The sequence below is a fragment of the Somniosus microcephalus genome, unplaced genomic scaffold, assembly GCF_052327205.1.
Source record: "Somniosus microcephalus isolate GS21.2 unplaced genomic scaffold, FLI_Smic_1.0 scaffold2011, whole genome shotgun sequence".
NCBI classification, from domain to species: Eukaryota; Metazoa; Chordata; class Chondrichthyes; order Squaliformes; family Somniosidae; genus Somniosus; species Somniosus microcephalus.
Window position 1 is genome coordinate 7,743 of NW_028227198.1, and position 4,445 is coordinate 12,187.

Below are 4,445 nucleotides of genomic sequence, written 5' to 3' on the forward strand. Positions count from 1 at the left end.
CAATCTGCAAAACAACAGAAACAAGTGTTGACATAAAAACAGAAGATAGGGGCAGGAGGAGGCCATTCGGCCCCTCGAGCCTGCTCCGCCATTCAACGCGATCATGGCTGATCATCCAAATTCAGTACCCTGTCCCTGCCTTCTCCCCATATCCCTTGATCCCTTGAGCCTTAAGAAATATATCCAACTCCTTCTTGAATATATTTAATGAATTGATCTCTACTGCCTTCTGTGGTAGAGAATTCCACAGGTTCACCACTCTCTGGGTGAAGAAATTCCTCCTCATTTCTGTCCTGAATGGCTTACCCCTTATCCTTAGACTGTGACCCCTGGTTCTGGACTCCCCTGCCATCGGGAACATCCTTCCTGCATCTAGTCTGTCTAGTCCTGTTAGAATGTTATAAGTTTCAATGAGATCCCCTCTCATTCTTCTAAACTCTAGTGAGTATAAGCCCAATCGACCCAATCTCTCCTCATACGTCATTCCTGCCATCCCAGGTATCAGTCTGGTGAATCTTCGCTGCACTCCTTCCATGGCAAGAACATCCTTCCTCAGATAAGGCGACCAAAACTGGACACAATACTGTACTCAAGGTGCGACCATGGAGCGTGCTCAGGTCATGGGCAGAGTGGGAGGACACAGGAGAATTCGCAGCTGAAAGTCAGATACACAAAGTATCGGGAAAAATTCTCTACACCAAGAAAGCATTCAGACATTGAACAGACACGCGTACTCCTGAAGCTGCCAGTATACGCGAGAAAGATCAACCATTCCTGGCGCCGTCCTACTGAGAGTCAAAGTGAAATCTGCACGTGGACAGAGACACAGACAGGCGCAGAGGTGGACGGACAGACACAGAGTTTCTCACCTGCTCATCCAAATCTCGGACTTCTCTCATGATTGTACCAGTGTCCTCGATGGTCTGAATCAGGTGACTGCAGTTCTACAATTAAACACATTGAACAGCTCGAGAACAATTCGGCAAAGACCAAGTGCACCTCTTATAATACCGGTAAATTAGTTTCACAGTCACTGGAATAATCCTCAGTCAGTGTTCAGTCAAGTGCTGAATGGACTGATTTCTTCAAAATCCCGTTACAGGACCGACCCCCCTCACACCGTCCCACGCCCGGGTACAGGACCGACCCTCGCACCGTCCCGCACCCGGGTACAGGACCGACCCTCGCACCGTCCCACACCCGGGTACAGGACCGACCCTCACACCGTCCCGCACCCGGGTACAGGACCGACCCTCGCACTGTCCCACACCCGGGTACAGGACTGACCCCCCCTCACACCGTCCCACACCCGGGTACAAGACCGACTCCCACACCCGGGTACAGGACTGAACCCCCGCACACTGTCCCACACCCGGGTACAGGACCGACCCTCGCACTGTCCCACACCCGGATACAGGACCGACCCTCGCACCGTCCCACACCCGGGTACAGGACCGACCCTCACACCGTCCCGCACCCGGGTACAGGACCGACCCTCGCACCGTCCCACACCCGGGTACAGGACCGACCCTCACACCGTCCCGCACCCGGGTACAGGACCGACCCTCGCACTGTCCCACACCCGGATACAGGACCGACCCTCGCACCGTCCCACACCCGGGTACAGGACCGACCCTCGCACCGTCCCGCACCCGGGTACAGGACCGACCCTCGCACCATCCCGCACCCGGGTACAGGACCGACCCTCGCACCGTCCCACGCCCGGGTACAGGACCGACCCTCGCACCGTCCCGCACCCGGGTACAGGACCGACCCTCGCACCGTCCCACACCCGGGTACAGGACCGACCCTCACACCGTCCCACGCCCAGGTACAGGACCGACCCTCGCACCGTCCCGCACCCGGGTACAGGACCGACCCTCGCACTGTCCCACACCCGGATACAGGACCGACCCTCGCACCGTCCCACACCCGGGTACAGGACCGACCCTCACACCGTCCCGCACCCGGGTACAGGACTGAACCCCCGCACACTGTCCCACACCCGGGTACAGGATTGAAACCCCCCCCCGCACCCCCACCCCCCAAAACTATTCCCCATTAGTCTGTGGGACGTGGCTCGGTCGGTGCATCGTTGCTCTGCTTCGGTGGGCGGGATATAATTTCCTGTCGATAGATTGGGTGAACAAAGTTTAAAATTTATTTGTACCTCATGCAGAGCAGCCAAGTACTTGTACGCTTTCCGAACTGCCTCATCGCGTTTTGCATCCTAGAAAAAAGAAAAAGCAACGTCAGTGACACGGGCGGACAGGGTGCCCCCGCGACAGTGACACAAGCCGACAGGGGGCCCCCCCCCCGCCCGACAGTGACACGGGCCGACAGGGGGGCCCACACCGACAGTGACACGGGCGGACAGGGTGCCCCCGCGACAGTGACACAGGCCGACAGGGGGGCCCCCCCCCCCCGCCCGACAGTGACACGGGCCGACAGGGGGGCCCACACCGACAGTGACACGGGCGGACAGGGTGCCCCCGCGACAGTGACACAGGCCGACAGGGGGGCCCCCCCAGACAGTGACACGGGCGGACAGGGGGGCCCCCCCGGACAGTGACACGGGCGGACAGGGGGGCCCCCCCGGACAGTAACACAGGCGGACAGGGGGCCCCCCCCGGACAGTGACACGGGCGGACAGGCCCCCACCCCCGGACAGTAACACGGGCAGACAGGCCCCCACCCCCGGACAGTGACACAGGCCGACGGGGGGCCCCCCCAGACAGTGACACGGGCGGACAGGGGGGCCCCCCCGGACAGTGACACGGGCGGACAGGGGGCCCCCCCTGGACAGTAACACGGGCGGACAGGCCCCCACCCCCGGACAGTGACACAGACCGACAGGGGGCCCCCCCAGACAGTGACACGGGCGGACAGGGGGGGGCCCCCCCCCCCCCCCCCAGACAGTGACCCAAACGGCCGCCCCTCCCCAGACCGCATGAAATTTATTCAGTTTGTTCCGCCACAGTGAAGTTCCTGTCCATCAGCCGCCGGAGGTGCTGCCTGGGAAATGTGCTCCAAGTGCCGCCGAGTACAGACATGTGGCCGCTACCCACACATTCATGGGCAATGTCAGAAAGCCAGCTATTCCCCCAGCTGGTGCAGCACACCGTGGGACAGCTGAAGTGCATTCTGCCCTGGACTGTTCCCTCATTGCCGTTTGTAACCGTACCTTAAACACCAGTTCGTCCGTGACCGCAAACGTTCGCTCCAGTTTCCCAGTCAAGTTATTGATTTCCTTCTGCAAATCCTTCGTGTCTGAAAGGATCTGAGAAAACAGAAAGTGCGCCAGATTTAAAGGGACTGTCCCGAGGAGTGCAGGCAATTTCACCCCTCCGTCCCGGAATATTTTACCGGCTCCAGTGTTTCCAGATTGGGTCATCTTCAGTTACAGAAAAGGTATGGTTTCTGCTTTCAATTAAAACTATTAACTTCCTGAGACACAGGCTGGGTGAGTTCAGAGACAGAGTACGAGCAAGAAAGGCGGGAAGAGCGAGAGTGCGCGCGGGGGTGAGGGGGAAGGGAGACAGAGACAAGTGGGGAATGGAGACTCCAGGTTTGTATCCGTCACCGATTTACCCCAAGGGGCCCGATTTCAAGGTGCCTCAACAGTACCTTGATAATCTCCTCCTTCTGCTTTTTGATGTTTCCCACGATCTCCAATATCCTGTGCGTATATGCAGATCGCGCCACTTCTTTCGGGAGACTTTCATATTCAGTTAACTGCAATTTGGAAAAGGATTTCACTCAGTTCATGCAAGCATCGCACCGGCCAGAACCCCAGAACCGGCCCACACCCCAGAACCCAGGCGACAGCACCACAATTTCTGCATCACAGATTTCAGAAGTTAAGCTCTGAGCAGTTGCACAATGGTGCTGGCACTGCAGCAGGAATCTGCCGGGGAAAGTGCAGCTCACATCCCTCCAGTCATTGAGGCATCCCTTTCACAATCTCCGCACTTCCCAAAGTGCTGCTCAGACAAAGAAGCACTGTTGAAGCATCGTCACCATTGTATTGTAGGGAAGCCAATTTGGGTTCAGCAAGCTCCCACAAACAGCAATCAGATAAATGACCAGATCCGCTATTTTCTGTGGTTTTCGTTGAGGAAAGAATATTGGTTCCAGGATACCATGAGAACTCCCTGCTTTTCCAAAAGTGCCGGAAGATTTCAAACATGCACCTAAAAAGGCAGACTAAAACTAACGCGGTGTTCGCTCAGTACCGCCCCTCCGATAGTGCGCCGCTCTCTCAGTACCGCCCCTCCGACAGTGCGGTGCTCCCTCAGCACTGCCCCTCCGACAGTGCGGCGCTCTCTCAGTACCGCCCCTCCGACAGTGCGGCGCTCCCTCAGTACCGCCCCTCCGGCAGTGCGGCGCTCCCTCAGTACCGCCCCTCCGACGCTCCCTCAGTACCGCCCCTCCGACAGTGCGGC

General features: G+C 58.4%; 1 long non-coding RNA gene across 1 annotated transcript; it reads right to left on the bottom strand.

The window, feature by feature from the left end:
- Positions 1-904: 904 nt before the first annotated feature.
- On the bottom strand, positions 905-3,826 carry LOC147080150 (uncharacterized). Its single transcript, XR_015077489.1, has 4 exons — positions 3,628-3,826; positions 3,185-3,280; positions 2,171-2,230; positions 905-944 (listed from the first exon to the last, which is right to left on the bottom strand). It is a non-coding gene; the product is annotated as an uncharacterized LOC147080150 (long non-coding RNA).
- Positions 3,827-4,445: the final 619 nt, after the last annotated feature.